Source organism: Pinus tabuliformis, chromosome 5_2 (genome assembly GCF_031772625.1).
Source record: "Pinus tabuliformis cultivar Carrire ecotype Pingquan chromosome 5_2, CPIR1, whole genome shotgun sequence".
Taxonomy (NCBI): domain Eukaryota; kingdom Viridiplantae; phylum Streptophyta; class Pinopsida; order Pinales; family Pinaceae; genus Pinus; species Pinus tabuliformis.
Genome location: NC_142306.1, coordinates 366292899 through 366313367, shown reverse-complemented (window position 1 = coordinate 366313367; position 20469 = coordinate 366292899). Strand labels below are relative to the sequence as shown.

At 39.5% G+C, this 20469-nt stretch overlaps 1 protein-coding gene across 3 annotated transcripts in view; it reads left to right on the top strand.

Annotated features, from left to right (window-relative positions):
• Window positions 1–4462: 4462 nt before the first annotated feature.
• Window positions 4463–20469, top strand: part of LOC149158979 (DNA mismatch repair protein) — a 241557-nt gene continuing 225550 nt past the window's right edge. Inside the window, exon 1 of one of the 3 annotated variants that reach the window (XM_089433421.1) lies at window positions 4463–4786. The gene's annotated coding sequence lies outside the window, so the exon portion shown is untranslated. The remainder of the gene's footprint in view (window positions 4787–20469) is intronic. The other 2 variants (XM_089433420.1, XM_089433419.1) reach the window with 2 other exon arrangements.

Below are 20469 nucleotides of genomic sequence, written 5' to 3'. Positions count from 1 at the left end.
AGAAAGCTAGCAAGAAAGAAGAACAAACAGAGATACCAAAAAGAACAAAGAAGAGTCACAAAAACATAGGACTAAAAGGAAAGACATGATGGAACAAGTACAATAGCAGAGAAGAAGTAAGGGAATCACCAAAAGCATGAGCAAGCAAGCAAATCACGGGCCACCAGAGACCATAGATCTTGATGAGACCAACAAGCTAGAAGCATAAGTGATGTTTAAGCCTTTAGATGACCAAAATCCTTAAAGGAAGACTCAAGAAGTCGACTTCATCCAACAATAAACCTATAATTATTTTGAGGCTTTAGGGAAAGAGGCATGACAAAAGGTAAATCCTCCCTTGGAACCTGAATTACATGATGATACTCCTACGTTTGATCCAACTGAGCAAGAGGTTAATACTCCTTCTCATAGAGGTAAATAGATCATTAGAGCTTTGAAGCAGGAGGTTTATGAATTAGAAGTGTTGAATAAGTACATAAAGGATGAGAATGAAGTAATAAAAGCTCATAATGATAATATGCTACTCAGGATGTGTTACTAGTACAAGAAGAATAAAAAACTTAAAGCAAACAATAAGGTTCTTAAACAAAAAGTCAAAGGATTACAAGGAAATATCTCAATGAGAAAACCATTATGGTCATTGAATGTAAAGACCAAAAGAACATAGACCAGTCTAGATGTGTTGATCCAGTCATCAGAGGTTGTCCTTGAGAGGACATCCCTACAAGTTGTGAAATTTTGTGCATGAGGACATGCAACACCTTCAGTGTGGGGGATGTTGGACCTTCGAATTGTCCTCCTTTTAATTATCCATTTTGCCCTTTTCCACCTATTTTGTTACACATTTTCACTTCATTCCATCTCATTTATGAATTAAAGGTTATCCAGGTAATGCAAGTGTCAATAAAAAGATAATCATCCATAAATAGATCAAAATATATGTTTTCTTTGTGAAATTGGTTTAAACTATGTTATAGCTACTGAATCGTGCACTTTCTGCAGCTAACTTGAACTTTCGCAACTAAATCCTAATTTTTATAGGTTAGTGAGTGATAGAAGATGAGCAAAGCACATGAGCAATTGCCAAATGTCACCTACATGGACATCCACCTACTGGTCATAGATGGAAGCTCACAAGATAAGCATGGCTCATTGGTCAAACTTGTGGTCAACATGGCTATGAAATACTTGGTTCGCACAGAATATCAAGAGACTGAATATACAATCAAACGAACATGGAAATATCAAGTGAGCGAGATTTGAAGACCTGAGTTTAAGCTAATGATGTGTCAATGAATGTTTCTCATGATTCACTCCTTCAATAGCAAATCATGAGAAGTGAAAGTCCTATTTTGATCTAGAAGCTTAGATGTCAATTCCAATTCTCGATTTTAGGCAATAATTCCTTAAGTTGTTAATCTTGAAACCATTATAAAAAAACACTTTGTTTTAGAGCGAAAGACACCCCAATTAAGTTCAACACTGTTGTTATTATCATTTTCTATTGTAAACTCTGTTTTCACCTTTCAAGTAATAGAAGCTATGTTCATGGCATATTCGTGATTGTATTGGTGATTCAAAGTCTTGTGATATGAGTTTTTACATCTCACACTCACCAGGAGGCCCCCTTGAGGATGTGTGAGAGATAGTATAACTATCTTTCTATTTTGATTTAATTTCTTATGTTGTGTAACTAGATTAGAATTCACTTCACTGAATTGTTCAGTTTATTTAGATGTTCAGTATCATTTCAATACTCTATTTTTAATTAGAATTGCACTCATTCCTCTTTGCTTCATTATAGGTCAAGCGCTTGATAATAAACCAAAAACACCAAAAGATTTACCTTGAATTGTCTTTTAAGCTCAATCTCATATTTATGCGTGATAGGTTATGGTTGGCTCTGGTTTAGAGTGCGCACATCAATAATGTTTTGAGGCTTCTAGAATTGTTATTTCATTGCTTTTTTTTACTATACTCTATAATAGTTTTGATTTCAAAGTCTTGTAGCTTTTAGATGAAATTTAATTACACGAATTGATAGCTTAGATTTCCTTTCAAGCCACATAGATTAAATTTACTTTTAAAGTTTCATAGTAGAGATTTGTTTCATGGTTTCATAGAATAGATTTCTGGAATAAGTTTGTTTCAAAAGTTCATAGAATAAGTTTCTTTTTCAAGTTAAGTAGATTAAGTTTCCTTTTGAAGCATAAGTAGAATAAATTTATCTTTCAAACTTCAATAGAATAAGAATTCATTTCCTTGTCTCACAGAATATATTTTGAAGCTTTCACATTAGCATAGTTAGCTTTGAGTTCATTTAATTTCCAAGTCTTGAATTTGATTTAGGCCTCTAAGACAAAACATGTCCGTATGCTTTACTAAGATCTTGTCATAAATAGGTTTAATTTTCATCTTATAATTAAAATAATTACCTTTCAATTAAAAGTTGATAGCCTAACATATATAGTGCAAGTGTACTTCACAAGTTCACGAACCTTGGATTGATGATTTAATGTAAGTAATTTAATCAACAATTAAGTTACCCAACATCGAGAACTCTTGCTTGCTAGGTGTATCTCTCATCCATTGCAGGTTGAGTTTGAGTCTTTTTTGGGAGGGCAAAGAATAATATTTTGATGGGGTCGAGTACCATTCTTGGCTGGCTGAATTTGTTGTAGGAGTAATTATTGTTTTATGGGCCGAATTCCACTATTTCTTGGGATGAGTTGGCTGCTAAGTGCATGAAGATATTCCCTGAGTTAATTGGACTAGATATGAAGGTGGAACATGTATTGTTATCACCACTGACGTGAATACTTTATTGTTGGTACCTTTTTGGGTTTTTTACTATTAACCTACAACTATGTATTCATTAAAAGTATGCTATTTCTTGTTGTATTCGCTTTAATATTGTGGTGGCTATCTCTGTTAGTGGTATGTACCATTTCTAGGTTCTATATAGATTACCTACAACTACTTTGAAGCATTTTCGATGTGTTTATTTAGTACTGTGCATATTTTATTTGAAGAAAATACAAATAAATGCTCCTACAACCATGTACATACAAATTGTTTGATAAAGCTCCTCAGTGACAAGACTAAGCAAACTCAGAAATTTTAGTGGGAAATTGAGATATTCCTGGGGGTATCTTACATAAAATGGATTGTCCAACAAGTGACCATAATTGATCAAGAGGTTGTGGGCTTCTTTTAGGGAGTAGTTGCTTGATTGTTTAATATTCCCATCACAATTTGTCCATAGCTATTGTGTTTTAATTTTCCTTTGTTGTAGAGCTTTCCACAAAGTATTCACAAGAAATGTTTTGTTTTGTAAGGGCCAATGCTCCTTTGGTATCCACATTCTCCAAGGGTGTTAAGCTGAATTTGAAAGCCAATAATCTGCTACCTTATTTCTTCCTTGCCAAGTGAAGTTAACTCTTAGATTACGTTAAATATGCTCCTCCTGAAGCTTGAGCATTTGATTCCATGCATCTTCCCATAAGTAAGGTGTAGTACTTTCCCTAATCTCCCAAAGGTGTGATTTTGAATTTGGGAACAATTTTGCAAAGCTATGTTCCAAATCAATGGGGCCTTTTGTGTCTCTCTCCAACCTTATTAAGTTGTCTTATTTTGAATTTGGAGTATTCTTTTTCCTCCAAAGCTTGTTCCAAATCTTGTTTAGTGAGTTTAACCATTGCCACTATGTCTTAATTACTAGGATATTGGCCAAGGTTTAATGATTCCTCGACCCCAACACTCCTTTCAGCTTGGGCTTGTAGAGTTTATGCTAGATGACCAAGGCCCATTTTCTTTCCAGTTTAGTGCCTGCCTAGAGGAAGCTCCTTTGAATATTTATGATTCCTTTAATTATGATATTTGGAGCTACTGCTGCTAAAAAAAGATAGATTGGTAGGGTATGTAACATCGACTTGAGAAGAATTAGTTGACTAACAATATTAAGGGATCTTAAAGTCCAACAAGAAAGTTTCTTTTCAAAATTGCTTAAAAGCTCCCCCAAATCGAGTAATATAAAGAATTTTCTAAAAGAGAAGTTCCCAACTATTTTGACAGAAAGGAATTCCCTTGAATGGCTAAAATTCTTGAGATAAGAGATTGTACAACCAAGAGTGTGTTAAAGAGAAAAAACTAGAATTTAATAAAATTAATTTCTATTCCAAAATTTACTTGAAAATCCCCTAATGTAAAGATTGTAACTTCTTTAACTAAAAAGAAGCCAGATAGCAAATCTTTCATGTGGAATAATATATTTTGGTTAAATATTATATTTTTATTTTAAATTTGGTTAACGATTGAACCCACAAAGTTTTCCTTATATTTTGGTCTTTAAATATTATATTTTTTATTTTAAATTCTGTTAACGATTGAACCCACAAAGTTTTCCTTATTCCCCTTTCCGTTTACCGTTTAGAATAACGGGAAGGGAAAAAAACTTAAGAAATATGCACGAGGATTTCAAAGCCGTCCACAAAGATGTACTTAAGTATCAATAAACTTTATTACCAGTTCACAAAATATTTTAAGATAGACCGTCCTGACTAGGGGCAATACATCCCGATAGATCGCGGTGAACCTTTTTGCTCGTGAAATATAGACACACTTCTATGCCCTGGATACACGAATCCTTGATTTACGAGGCAGAGAGGAACCTAAACTTCCTGGCGCGAAGGGAGAACTAACAGCTTGACCAAGGAAAAACGAAAATCAGAGGTGCAGTGCAAGCCTATACCCAAATACAGACACTGGACGGCAGTAATAAATAGAGGTATTTTTGTCAGAGTTTTTTGTTTTTTACAGAAAAGATAATTAATTATAAAATGCCATTAGAAAAAGTTAAAAAAATAATTATTCTTCAGAACATTGTTTTTTATTCATACACAACAGTTTTATGGCCAGAAATGTAAAATGCATTTCAAAAAACATAATTCACATGAAATAGCTCAATCTATGACACATGATTTTGGTGCTCTACAAAAAAATCCTACGAACCTTTACACATAGAATTCAATTCTGGTGTCTTTATCGCAAAGATACGTCTCTTTAAATATCATTAAGGTATGCTTTTATGCTTTTAGTCATTATCTCCTGTAAAATAAACAAATTAATTCCATTAATGCATTACCATAGGCCATGCAATCGGCCTTAAGACTAGTGATCGTAAGTTTATAATGTTATATTTAGATTAAAGATTAATGGTGTCAGAAAAAAAGAAAGAAAATTATTTTAATGTTTACCAGGTTAAAAATAGTTTATAGGACAGCATTACCTACTTGAAGAGGTTAAACGGAATTGCTTCCTAAGAGCTCTGCGGGAGGCGATAATGGCGGAACCCTAACCCTAATGGCGAACTGGCTTTCGGTTTTTGGCATGGCGGTCTACAGACAGCATACAGGTATCACGGACGGCTGACCGGCTCGGGACTACCGCAACCCATCCGGTTTTCCTGGCTTCCTGGGATCCCCGAGGTTCATATTTCACCGTCGATCTCGTGAGCAGGTTATTCCTCCACTCTCTGACGGTCAGTTCTCAGGTCGGTGTTTTGGGCATAGTTTTGTCAGCTAGTCATGGTGGAAGAGGACCTCGTGGACTACGAGGAGGACCCCATGCCGCAGCGGGACATTTGGGCTTACAATAATACCCCCACCAGGGAGCCCTGGGCGAATGATCTTACCTCCGGGACAGCTGCCTCCTCCCTTCATCCCCATCCGACGCGCGCGGGTAAGAAGCAACACCCTGATGTTAATCTGGCGGATCTCCCGGTGCTTGAATGTCCGCCCCTCTCGCCGGCCACACTCCGCCTTCTTGGCAATGTCTTGAATACCTCCCCATCGCTTGAATCGCCCCTACAAAACCCTGCTCTTCCCATTGTGCCGCCTCCTTCCCCGTCTGCTCAGCCCTCACACCCTTCATCAGTCTCATTGATGCCGAAGGACCCTCAAGGGTTTCAGCGCTCCGCCCGTTCCCCTCGTCTTCAAGGCATCCGCAGTACCGACTCCCCCATTCGTTTGGGCTGCATTAACACTCCGCCGCTACCTGTTCGCTCAGCGGGTTCCAATGTTTTACAACTCGGACTCGGACTCGGACTCGGCCGAGGATCGACTCCGACTCGGACTCCGACTCGGTAATGACTCGGCCGGCTCGATTTCAATGACTCGGTCGTTGTAAAAAATACATTAAATATTTATTTTTTTTATAAAAAAACATAATTTTAAAGATTTTCATTCATGTTTCCAAACACACAGCATTATAATATAGATGGAAGACAACTTTGTATCCATCTGGCCCACATTTGCCAAAAGAAACCTAGCTGCAGGCACCGAGGGTATCAAACCCTATTACAAGCTTTAAAGGGGACATTTACCCTTGACGCTGGGGTTTAAATTTTTAATAGATTTATTGTTGTTAATCATATATACTGATATTTTATTTACAGGCCTAGAGATGAATTTTTGAGGGATTGGTGTGAGTTTACATTGAGAATTTGTCATTTGTGACTATCCCTGTTGATTTACAGGCCTGATTATCTTTCCTTACCCTAGCCACTGGCTTATTGGGCATTATCACAGGTCTAAAAGGCTTATTTCTCTTTTCTGCAGCCTTGTTCAGCCTTGTCTCGACTCTCCCTCAGCCACCAGCATCTACAGGGTCTCTTCCTTAATGTATACAGTACAGGGCCAATAAATTTGTAATTGCAGGCTCAGCGTTGCATTCTGAAGGGGTCACATTGCCAAATTGGAGTCCAACATTCATATCCAGGCTGATTCAATGTTCAAATTTCATACTGAGACAGAGTATACCAAGAGTGTATTGTGGAATCACTGTTATGTCGAGAAATATTGAATTCAAGCTGAGATTGGAAGGATTCATTTAATAATTATAATATTTTCTGCCAGAGTATGTTGAGACTCGAGAGTGTATTACCTCTTTAATATTATAATTATCTGCAGAAATATTGAATTCAAGCTGAGATTGGAAGGATTCATTTAATAAGCAGTACTGTTGAGAATCAAGTCAGATTATTATGATGTGGTAACAACTGTGATATGATGAGAGTGTATTGCAATACTTTGTTGTCTGACAGAGTATGTTGAAACTTGAGAGTATATTACCTCTTTAAATATACCGAGATCATGACTGGATGCCGAGACAGAGAGATGTGCTTCCTTATCATTCTTGCTATGCTGAGATGAGACAAAGATTGCGTTTAGACTCCAAAGGCCCGGGGAGTGACTCGGCCAGCTACCCGGCCGGGTTGACCGAGTCACATATGACTCGGCCGAGTCATTGGATGACTCGGCCGAGTCATATGTGACTCGGTCAACCGAACCGGGTAGCTGGCCGAGTCACTCCCCAGGCCTTTGACTCGGTTCGACTCGGCCGAGTCGGAGTCGATTCGGCCGTTTTGTAAAACAATGGCGGGTTCAGCTCAGCTTAGCTCTTCTGACCCTTGCCGAAAGCTACTAGAAGAATTTCCTATTGGAAAGCGCTCGGAGAATCTGAAAAAAGGAAAGTGTCTGAGGGCTCTGGACTCTGATATTAATCTTACGTTTGGGGAAGACGTTCAGATGGAGGATGCTTTGGAAAATGCTCGCAAGGTACTGGTTGGCAGGGTAAGAGGTCGCACCTATTCAGTTGAAAGATTAAAGCTATGGACAGAAGAGATTTGGGGCTCCCTTCTTAAGGAACTACCAGTGATCAGGGTTCTGGCAAGGGGCTGGTTTGCATTGCATTTTCACCGACCGGAATATACCCAATGGATACTATCCCAGTACTGGCACATTGAATTGGCTCCTGTCTTGCTAAAACGCTGGGATCCTCTTTTTGACCCAGAGAGGGAACAATTTAGGGCTGGTCTGATTTGGGTTTGTCTTCCTGGCCTACCCATGCAATTCTGGACTCCGCAAGTTTTCAAGAGGATTGGAGACGCCCTTGGCACCTACCTGGAGCACGATAAATCCTTCGAGCAAACCGGAATTATGACTATGGCTCGAATCCTGGTTCATCTAGACACTAGGGCCGGACTGGAGGAGAAAATCACCTTGCATCGAAGACATTTCTTGCGCAAACAATTGTTGGACTACGAAGGTGTTCCGTTTCGGTGCCGACGATGCCACAAAATAGGTCACCTGTACAAGGACTGCCCACTTCTTTCGGGAGTGACCTCAGAGGATACAAAAGGGACTAGACAGCAGCCTACAGTGGATCAACACAGAGGAGATAACAATCCTGTGGAAGGGGATCTGCCTCAAAATGCGACTCCAGCTAGTGCGGTACCGGAGGGCACAAAGAAATCCAACAGAAGGAAGGCTACATCCACTCCTGCTCCGCCGCGCACCCGTTCCAAGACAGTGGAGACGGCATCATCTCACCCGGGTAAAGCATCTATTCCTTCATGTTCTCCTATTTTATTTGATGTTGTGCATCCGGGTATGCACTCCCCATTACAGCCCCCACTATTTAACTTGGAGCCGCTTCCATCCATCCCCTGCTCCATTGCTCCCCTACCCCCTGTATTCTCCACTACGCCCGCATCTCACAGACTGGAGCAAAGCCTCCCTGATTCCTCCACCCCCCCTTCTGGCTCCGATTCTCATCATTACCATCTCAGACCTCGAGTCCGAGCCAGAGTGCTTGGACTTGGTGCCTCCCCGGGAAAACACTCTTGTAAGCCTAAGAGGGGCCGTCCATCTAAAATCAATTCGGCTAAGCAGCATGCGGTAGCTGATGTCGCCCAGGGGCGATAAGATACCATTGAACGGGCACTTAGAGCAATTGGGCCCCTGGCTATTGGTTCCCCATGATCTGGCTCTCTTTCAACTGTAGGGGATTAGCCAACCCCAAAAAGCGTTTGGCTTTGAAGCGACTGATCCAAGAATCCAGATGTGACATTCTCTTCCTACAGGAGACCCTCTGCACCTCGGAAGTGGCTGTGAAAACCCTCCAGTCCCTGCGCCCTGGCTGGATATTTCAGGGTATGGACGCTATTGGCCGTTCTGGTGGCCTGATCATTGGTATTAACCCTAGAAAAGGCAAGACTCTTTCCTCTTGGGGGGGCAGAGGATTTCTAGGTATGGACATATTTTCGGGCGAGCTAGGCCGCCCTATTCGCATTATCAACATTTATGGACCTAATCTGGATAGGCTGACTTTCTGGCAAAATTTCCTGGGAAGCTCCCACATAACTAGTGATACTGTTGTGGGAGGAGATTTCAATTTCTCCCTGGGAGCTGGGGAATCATGGGGACACCATGCTCAGCCGGATCCTATATCTGAACAGATGAATATGCTAATTGACTCATACAGGCTGGTTGATATTCCCATGAATAAAAAAGTCCCTACTTGGCACAACCGGAGAACTGGGGAGGCAGCTTTGGGCAGAAGACTTGACAGATTTCTGGTGCACGAGGATTTGATTCCTTTCTTCCCTCTGTACAGACAATGGGTCAGCTCTGGCGGACTCTCTGATCATCTCCCAATCCTCCTTCAAGTCAGCGAGGCCGCCAGCAAACCACGCTCCCCTTTTAAATTTTTTGCTGGTTTCCTCCAAGACCAGGATTTTACCAACATGGTCTCGGACTACTGGAGATCACAACCACCCCTCAGAGATCAAAGAAAAGCTGCGGATTTTTATGACAGATTAAATGAGCTAAAGAATTTAACAGAGACTTGGGCAAGGAGGAAACACATCAAGGATGAACAGCAACTTGTCGACACAGAATCCCAAATTGCTCAATTAACGGACGATAGGGGAACCGGATACCTATCAGAGGCATCTAAAGCCTTACTGAATAATCTGGTAGCTCAGAAATCAAAAATCCTACAAGAAAAAGAGGAGTTGTGGAGATTGAAAAGCAGAGCCATATGGCTCAAAGCAGGGGATTGTAATACCAAATACTTCCACAGCATAGCAAATGGAAGAAAGGCCTCAAATACTATATGGCAACTTCCCAGCGAAACAGAAGGATGGGCTACTACGCACAAACAACTGGCCAGAATGGGGATTCAACATTTCAGAAAGCAATTCACGGCCCCGCCTGAGATCAATCTTCCAGATATCATCAATCTGGCGGGTCACTTCCCTAGATTTGTGGGACAGGAGGATTTAGAAAACCTCACTCAACCAGTCACGAAGCAGGAATTGGAAGGTACTCTCAAATGGTTCAAAAAAGATAAGAGCCCGGGGCCGGATGGGTGGCCAGTAGAGTTTTATCTCGCTTTTTTCGATCTGCTGGGAGGGGACCTTTTGGAAGTCATTGAAGAGAGCCGGATCACTGGGCATATTCACCCCCCTATGAACTACACCTTCATAGCTCTGATCCCTAAATCAGATGACCCTACCTCCTTCAACGACTTCCGGCCAATTTCTTTATGCAATTGCCTCTACAAAATCATATCCAAGATCATAGCTAACCGTATCAAGCCCATTCTGTCCTCTCACATCTCTGCTGAAAAATTTGCCTTTCTTCAGAACCGACACATTCATGAGGCCATTGGCACAGCCCAGGAAGCTCTTCATTCCATAAAGCATAAAAACCTTAAAGGCATTTCTCTTAAGATTGATCTTGCAAAAGCTTTTGATAAAGTTAATTGGCTCTATCTGAAGATGATGCTCACCCACTTGGGCTTCCCCCATATTCTTATTCAATGGATCATGGGCTGCATCTCTTCTACCTCCTTCGCTATCCTCATCAATGGCTCGGCATCTGCTCGTTTCAATATCAACAGAGGAATCAGACAAGGATGTCCTCTCTCCCCGCTTCTTTTCCTTATTGTCATGGAAGGGTTAAGCCGGCTCATTGCATCTGCTAAAAGGAACGGAGACATCAGTGGTCTCAAAATTATGGAGCATTATTACCTTACTCATCTACTCTTTGTAGATGATATCCTTATCTTCATTAATGGGAGCGTCTGGGACTCCACTGCCCTAAATGACATCCTTCTGCTGTTCTGTAAAGCTATGGGCATGGAGATAAACAGAGGGAAATCGACTAAGTCCATTGAGGGGTGTACACTACAGGAATCACAGCTGGCTTCACAGTACTTCCCTTTCCCGGAAATACAACTGAAGGAGGGTATCAAATATCTGGGCTTCAGACTAAAACCAGATGGATATAAAATAGAGAACTGGTCTTGGCTCATATCAAAGATTGAAAAGAGGATCAACAGCTGGCACCACCGGCTCCTATCCAAAGCAGGCAGACTTATGCTTATCAAATCTGTACTTGAGGCCACTCCAGTATACTGGATGTCCCTCTCATGGATCCCTAAAGGCATTCTTAATAGGATTCAACAAGCCTGCAACAGATTCCTATGGAATGGAAACAAAAAAGGAAAGATTTTCGCCTGGGCTCGATGGACAAAGATCACTACTCCAAAAAAGTGGGGGGGGTGGGGCCTCAAAGCTCTACCGGAATTTGCACTATCGCTGGCAGCCAAGCAGGGCTGGTCCCTACTCAAACAGAACAATCTTTGGGCAGAAGTTATTTACCAGAAGTATATTTGGCCTATGGACATTATTGACTGGATCCGAAGACCACACTGGAATCGATTGGGCATTTCTGCGATTTGGAAGGCCACTCTAAATGCCATGCCACTCATAAGAGATAATCTTTTATGGCGCATTGGTAATGGTGCTTCTGTCCGCATTGGCTATGATCCATGGCCTGGTTCGGGAAACGCTCACATTCTACCGGAAGAACTGGTGCATCATCTCAATAACAGAGATATCAAATTCCTCTCGCAGATTGGAGATAATCAGCACTCCACCGTTTTCTCACAAGCCTGGATTACAGATCAGCACTGGCAATTGACAGAGCATTGGAGTATTTTATGGAAGGAGTACATTCAGGCACTAATCGAAACACACATCAGACTCAGGGAGGAGGAGGATGAGCTCATCTGGGCAGTTTCCAAATCGGGACAGTATGTGCCGAAGTTAGGGTACTACAAACTGATTGAAGGAAAAAACCCGGCCTCGCATAAAAGTTGGTGGACAGATATCTGGCACCTCCAGGCCCAGCCGCGTACTAGACTTCTCATGTGGAACATTCTCGCGGATAAAATTCCATCGGGCTCCAACCTTAGAAAGAGGGCTTTTGCAGGCCCATCATGGTGCGTCTTATGCAGGCAGGAGGAAGAAACTACCCACCACTTATTCCTAAACTGTTTGATTACCAGGACTGTATGGTCCCAGACCACCCAGGCTCTTCATATAAACGCGGCATGGCAAGGAACAGATATACAATCGGCATGGGAACAATGGTGGACTTCCGTGGCCTCTCAAAAACCTAGGAATTTACCTCTCTTGATGGCCTCGTATATATGGAACAGGAGGAATGCGATTATCTTTGAAAACAGAATAGTAAACTGGAATTTACTCCCCCCTATCATTTGTGCGGCCTATCTTGAACTGCCATCTGAAAGCAAACAGAATAAGCCCAGGATTATTGCCACGGAACCCATAAACAGAGATATGCCATGGGCATACTTCGATGGTGCCGCACAGAGTCAGGGATGTGGGGGAGGCATTCTTCTACATATTACAGACTCACATTACTTCCATATGAGATTGGGCCTCGGCCCGGGCACAAACAATCATGCGGAACTTATGACCCTGAGGCATCTTCTATACTTCGCACTGTCCAAAAACTGTCATCAACTACAAATTTTTGGGGACTCACTGACTGTGGTTGATTGGTTTAACAATAAATCCATGTGTCATGCATATTCTTTGAAACATATCTTGGAAGAAATTGTTTTTTTCAAAACACATTTTGACCAGATATCTGTTTCTCATATTTACAGGGAAAGAAATGCAACTGCTGACCGGCTCTCGAAAGAAGCGGCGGATCGTCCTCTAGGAGATTGGTTGATCGAGGAATATAATCCTGAGGGGATGCACAGCTACTATCACAGACCATATATAGATGGCCCCCTTCAGGGAGGCAATGGCCTCTTCTAATTTTGCATCAGTATGCTATATATTTTGTATATACTACAGCACATTCCAGTTTTGATCTGCATTGTATAGCGAATATGTTCTGAACTATTGTTGATAATACTGTATTCCTTCGGGAACTATATGTATCTCTTTTATGCTTTTGATCAGTGGTGACAGCCACAATACAACATATGCCTACGGGCATCTACAGCATGTAATTTCTTTTTAATAGAAATTATGAATTTTCTTCTTCGGAAAAAAAAAGTTTATAGGACAGATTGCTTTTTCATCTCGTTGATTTATTTGACCTATAACACCTCACAATAAACACTCTCATCTTCTGGACAATAAACACTCCCTATACTTATACTTTCACCTTTAGCCCCTTCAATTTCAAATGTTGTCTTTTACTTAAACACTCTCATCTTCTGGACAATAAACACTCCCTATACTTATACTTTCACCTTTAGCCCCTTCAATTTCAAATGTTGTCTTTTACCTTCAATTATTATATGGTCACCTTTGGTGTAATCTTTAACCTTCTGGCACTATTTATTCACCTTTGGGTGCCATATTTCACATATGGATGTTATATTTTCACTTTCAACTCTTCATTACCACCCGTGGTGTTACTGTTCATTTTCTTCACCGACTTTAAGAGTGATGTTGGGTATGCCATGCGAGTGGTGCCATAGACTGGGAGTTAAGACCATATGTGTTTCAATGACATGGTTCAAGTTGATGCTCATGGTTCAAGTTGATAAGCATCAAGTGGAAATGATCATGTGTATTGGCCTCGAGAGTTTGAGAGAGGAGGGCATCTGGTATGGATCGCATTTCCCCAATTACGCAACCATGTCTTATATATTAGCCTGTTGTACTTCAAGAGTGGAGGGTTGTTGGTGAATCACATAGGAATTATTTATTAGAGTGTGTAATGTAATGTGATGAGAAGGTGCATCCATGTATGTGGTGAACAATAATCACTGACTTGAATAACATTTATGGCCGTATATGCCCATATAAAATTTATAAATGTTTGGTATATGTGCAATTATTTTGTTGTCGCTTAAGATGTACACCTAAATGTGGGAAAAGTTTCCAACCCCACAAGGTATAGTCTTTATGGCGCAACGCTCAGAGTAGGGGCTGTCACTTATTTCCTACTCACTCTGTTTAAGATCTCTCCTAGGCAAGCTAGGGGTAGTCCCTAAAAGATGGAAAACTAAGGAATTTTTTTTTGAAACAACAAGTCTAGGAGATGAAAAGGCAAAGCAATCACTTCTCATATTAACTTGAATTAAGGATTAGATGGCTAGTGATAGTATTAAATTTGAGCAATGTGATATAGATTGAATTAGATCAATGTGACACTTAAGATGAAGCAGGGAGAGACTAGTGCCTTAAGAACAATGCTCAAATAAATTGAAGATACTTGCACAATACTAAATGATATTTCAAGCCACAAGATAAGCAATGCTGCAAGAAGATGTTAGTATGAGAAATCAATACATCATGATAACCAAATATATGAGCAATAAACTTTTAGAGAGCAATTGCAAGAAAAAGAGATTTGTTGTTTCAAGTAAATACGATATTCAAATAAGCTTGAAATGACAAGTACAACAATGTGAAACTTGCAATTATAAATTGAGCTCACAATTCCAATTTCAATGATCAAATGATGGATGAAGAATGAATGCAAAATCTCCCTAATGTGAGATGCAAGATCTTGGTTGATTTTAATTAAATGCCTATGCTAAGGGTGAAGGCCTTCTCCTCAATTTCCTTGAAGCAAGTCTTAAACAAGCTTGTAGAGAGAACTGCTGGGAAGGAGGCTAAGGCCACATTAACGATACCTATTGAGGAGTTCCAACAACCCAAGTGCCTCTATTCCTACAAGGGATTTCCCACAAGAGAATTGCAAGGTCACTTGTTTTAACTGTTGAGTAAGGGTCAAGCTTCTTAAATTGAATATAAAGAAGGTGGTCCTAAGTCTCTATCAACCAAGCTTATGCTTGGAGGTAAATTTTAGGAATGCAAAACTAGATCTAAAATGATAGTGCAAATGACATTAAGATATGATTAGATAGTTTCAATGAGATATAATTATGGCAAAATGCTTCAATGTAAGAAATGTAAAATCACTTATAACCAAGCTTATGAATATCACTTAGAACACAAGATTATAAGATTTCCAATAGTAAACCAATGAAGCACTTTAAGATAACTCAATGAAACAATGACAACAATATCAAATGCCTTTAGTTATGGTGCTTATTAGGATGTTCTTCACTTATATGATTTAACAATAGAGACAAGTGAGAATTAAATGATGCAAGCACAAGTAGATAATGGCAAATGAGATTGCTAACAAGATAAAATGAAAAGATGCAATTCAAAGATTAGATCTAACTTATGATATCAATGAAAGCCTATCTAATCAATGAGAGCAATAGAAAGGGTTAGTATCTAAAAACTAGAACAAATGAAACTAACTAAGAAGATAGAGGCTCCTCCCTTTTAAATAAGGAGGGGGATACCATGGGATTGAATCCCAAGCTCCCTTCAAACAAGATGATCAATTTTATTATTAACTTCACAATGAAGAAAAAGCCCTTAGGACAATGGGAAAGGCTCTTCCAAAACCTTGAGGAGATTACAAAGATGATGAGCACTTCTACAACAAATAATCACTCCTCAAGTCACCAAATGTCAAAGATGAGATCATAAGCAAATAGATGACAAACTTCAATGATGAGTGATTTGTACCAGACCTCAAGAAACCCCACGGCCTTGATAAATCAGTCCACAAAAGCCCACAACCTACCAAGAGAAAAGGCTAGAAAATTTTATAAATTTTATATGATGAATTATATGTGATTTCAAACCTTAAAACTCTTCAAATAAATGTGAAAACCCTTCCAAATAGATATGCTTCAGATCAGAAGGTATGCGGCCCTCTCAAAAGCTCACGGCTAGGGTGAAAGAGGCCTCAAGGCCTAGCGGCTAGCCTAAAAAATTGTCTCAAGTGATCAGCTCCAAGAGGTTAGTCTTAAGCCCAAAAAATCATTGATAAAACCCTTAGAACATGTAAATATAACCCTGCAAAAATACCAAGGCTTAGTCTATAAATCAGAGGCAAAAATAAGAAGCCCTAGGAGGCTTGCGACTCGGGTAAACAGGCTCCAGTAGGCCTAGGGCTAGGCTAGAAATTGACAATGAGGCTAGTGGCTAGCCAAAAGAAGGTGAATAATCCAAACTTGAGCCACAAAATATGTCTATGAGCCTACAAAATCAAAACCCAAGTCAAGATCCTAATGGAAAAATTGAGAAATAATTGAAAAATTATTTACAAAATTTCTAAAATCAAAACCCTTGCCAAAAATCAATTTTTCAAGTGAGAAAAGGGCTTCAAACCCTAGCGAATCCCTTAGAAAAAATTTTGTTGATGCAATGAAGCCAAAAAATTATGGATCGATGTCTTGAGAGGCCTAGAAGAGCCCCAAAATCCTTGCGGCCCTAAAGAAGGAGGCTAAAGGCTAGACGACCCTCCAAAGATGAGATGTTGAGCCAAAAACTCCAACAGTCTAGGCTAGGTGAGGGCTAGAGCCTTCAAGAAAAGTGATTTTCCCTTGATCCCTTGAGAAATCAACCTGTAGAAGAAATCAAGGGAGAAAACGTCGTCCCTTCCTTATGATTTGCAAGAAAATTAAAATAAACCCCAATGGTTATATACAAAAATATATACAAGGGTTAGAGAAAATTATTTACAAAATTTACAATGATTTATGGCTCTTATAAGCAGATCTATTCAATTAATGCACAAATAAATCAAAATAGATGAGTGAAATAATTTAATAGGTGAGCAATGGCCAAGATCTTTGCAAAACAAATCGTTAGATAAGTCTTGAAGTTTAACAAAATGGGCTCTTAAGCTTTCTTGTCTTGGGAGTTGGCTGGTCCAATCGAAGACTTCCCCTCATGCCCAAGATCTGAATACCATAAAAATCTCTACACACTTAAGATCAAGTTATTAGATCAATAGAGGTATAGATAACACAATAATTCTCAAAATCTAGAGATACCTGCTAGATAAATTGAATTAAAATGCTTCTCTAAAACCCAATAACTAATGCAAGATACTTGTGCAAATAGTTAATCCAACAACTGGCTAATGAAATAATAACTTGTAAAAAATTATTTCAGTAGAGCATTAAAGCATGATTCAGAAAAATATTACCACAAGAAGCAGAAGAGGAACACCACCATGAATAAACCCCAAAGACTTCTTTATTATTCTAGAAAAATATTACAGACCAATAGAGCTTGACTTAGAGCTCGATTACAAATTTTTCCATTGATCAAGTGAGAAGCAAATAGTTTCCTTATATAGAAAAAATGAGAACATGAGACCCCTCCAAGTGGAAAAACAACTAGTTCCCTTGATCCTTGTCAAAATAATTCAATCCCTTGATTACTGTTGCACAAATATCCAGAAAAATTTGAATTCCTTGATTGTTGAGCTAGATGTACAAAGTTTTGACTTCTGGGTAGTTTTGGACCACTGGAGAATCTTCAAAAAATAGAATTCTCGAAATCCCCTCGTTGACCACTACGTGTCAACGACCCATAGCGGTACACCCCCTTTTTCGCGAAAGGGATAGCACCTGATCGATGTGTTCCTGCCATCTAGTTATCATCGTCACCCTGAGGATCATGTTATAATGTAAACCCATTCTGCATGTGTATAATGTAAATAATCTCAACAGATCCGTGTCGTGTATGTAATTACCTAGGTAAACCTACTTTTCTGGTGACGATCTACATTCTGGGAGGTTTTTTGTTTCACCGATCCATTCTCGGATGGTCGACAGAGTTTTCCTTCAGCTTTACCCCAAAGTCGGAGTGGATTTTGTCACTGGGATCTTAGGGGAGTCCTAGTGTTATAGATTGAGTCTCTGTAAAAGTGATTTGGGAATAATCTTAACTATTTGGCTAGGTTATTTTAGTACAAATTGCTAAGTCTGTTAGATTATATTTGTGTCGCAGAAATGGGTAGTCTGTGAGGGTCTATTTCAAATGGGTTTTCCCCCTTGAGATGTAAAAAATGTAAAAATCATGATGTAAATTGTCTTAAGGGTTAGAAAAATAATTTATCTCCTCATAGGTTAATTAATTAATTTTTTTGGCCAAAATTAATTAAAATCCTAAGCCAAAAATTTAATTAATTATAGGTCCTAGGTAAATGTAAATTTTCCAAAGGCAAAATTCATGGGTCCTTAAAAATTAAATTTTAAAGAGGTCCAGGGACTAAGGTTAATTGATTATTTTGCTAAATTTTAAGCCTTTGGTCCCTGGGGTTAAGTCAAAGTCAAAATTTTGAGGAAATTAATTCAAAAATTTAATTCTTGAATTAATTAAAATGTATTTAATTGAAAAATTTGAAATTTCCTCAATAATTTAAAATTTCGACGGATGAGTTTAAAAGAAATTTTGATCTTCATCAACGGTCGAGATTGCTTTGACGAGCATAACTCGAACTAGCCGTTGGAAGATTTATCTTTAAATAAGAGGTCATTTGTCAGTTGAGATCATCCGATCTTTAGATCGTGTACTAAGCTCTCAAGCTCTCTTGTATACTTTTTTGAATTAATGCAAAAGTCTTTGGGGTTTCAACGTGTTGTAGTGTTCCTCTTCATGAATTTATGGTAACATTGTTTTAATTTCTGCTTAATATTATGTGAAAACTATCAATCAATAGCTCTCTTAGAATAATCTGAATATAAGTATCTTATTCAGTTTGTTGGATCTAGGGTAACATTTTTAATTTTGATTGAAGTAGCAGGTATCTCTATTTCTTCATAATTTTATTGTTGTTCTATTTCTCTACTTGATTTGATGGTTGATCTAGTGTTTGCAGAAGATCTCTCAGGTTCTCATTGAGCGTTTGGGGATAGTTCTCGGTTGGACCAGCCAACTCTCAACACATATTTTCTGAAGAGCCTACTTCATATAAGCCTCAGGATTTATCTAACGATAATCTTTTTTCTACAGGGTGTTTTTGGGCTAGTACCTCTCTAAAATTTCAAAATCTTTTAAATATTTTGTGGAAATTTTGATAGATCTGGCTATTAAGAGCCTTAGATTATCAGATCTGGGAGCGGAGTTGGACTCATACTCCTCAGATCTGATAGATTTGTAAATTATTTGTATAGATTTGTTATTTACTTGTGTAGATCTAAAATTTTGTAACATAATTTTAAATTTAACACTTGGGTTTTTGAGATTTTCTCTATTTTTGTACATATTGGGTATTGGGTTTTTGTCTTTTCACTTGTGCAGAAATAGATCTGAGAAATGAGTCAAGTAAATCTTCAGATCTGAGCTAGCTCTAGACCCTGGAGGGTAAGATCTGGGCTCAAAGATTGTTTGCAGGAATAGATCTGAGAAATCAGCCAAGTAAATCTTCAGATCTGAGTTAGATCTAGACCCTGGAGGGCAAGATCTAGGCTCAAAGATTGTTTGCAGGAATCATAGTTGCGGGGGAGCGCCCCCCCCGAACCCGCTCCCGAATCGCGCTCCGGGCGGGAGCGGCTCCGGAGTGGCTCGGGAGCGTGCTCCCAAAAAAATTTGCGCTCCCTGCCATTTTCGGGAGCGTTGTAGGGAGCGGTCGCTTCGTCGCTCCCGGAGCGATTTTTTAAGCCCGGGAGCGATCGGGGAGCGATCCCTCCCGATCGCTCCCGGGCATTAAAAAATCGCTTTGGGAGCGTTTCGAGCGGTGCCGGGAGTGATTCTGCGGAAAAAAATTCCGTGGACTTAAAAAAAAATTAAATTTTTATTTTTATTTTGTATTTTGTATTTTTTATTTTTAATTTTAAAAGCCCAATGGGCCTAAAAAAATTTCATTATCACTTCATTGAGTTGAGTTTGTTGGAGAGCAAGAGCAAAGGAGCAAGGAGAAGCGAGGAGCAAGTGCTGAGGAGCGAGGAGCAAGTGCCGAGGAGCGAGGAGCAAGCCTGCAGAGGTAAGTAACTTAGTAATTTAGTTAGTTTAATTTAGTTAAATAGTAATTTAGTTAATTTAATTTAGTTTATTGAGTTTAAAAATCATGAATTTAAATTAAATTAATTAATCCCAATAAATTAAATTAATTTGCAGATTCAAGAATCAAAACCCTACAAACATCAAACACCATGGACCTGGCTATATTTCTTGGCATTTTCCTCTTCCTGGTCCCTTTTATGGTTATGATGGTGCTGGAGAGTAGGAAACGGAGGGGCCAAACTGAAGAGGGGGATGAAGAAGCTGGAGAAAGTCAAATTGGTGAAAACCCCGGTGAGGAGGAGCTGGAGGAGGGTGAACATGACCCTCAAAAAACTAAACAAGACCAAACCCCATTGTGGAAATATGTTAACAGGGCTGAAACAGGGAGAGGGGGTGGAACCACTAAATTTCATTGCCCCCATTGCAACACTGATTACACAGGTTCATACACCCGTGCTAGA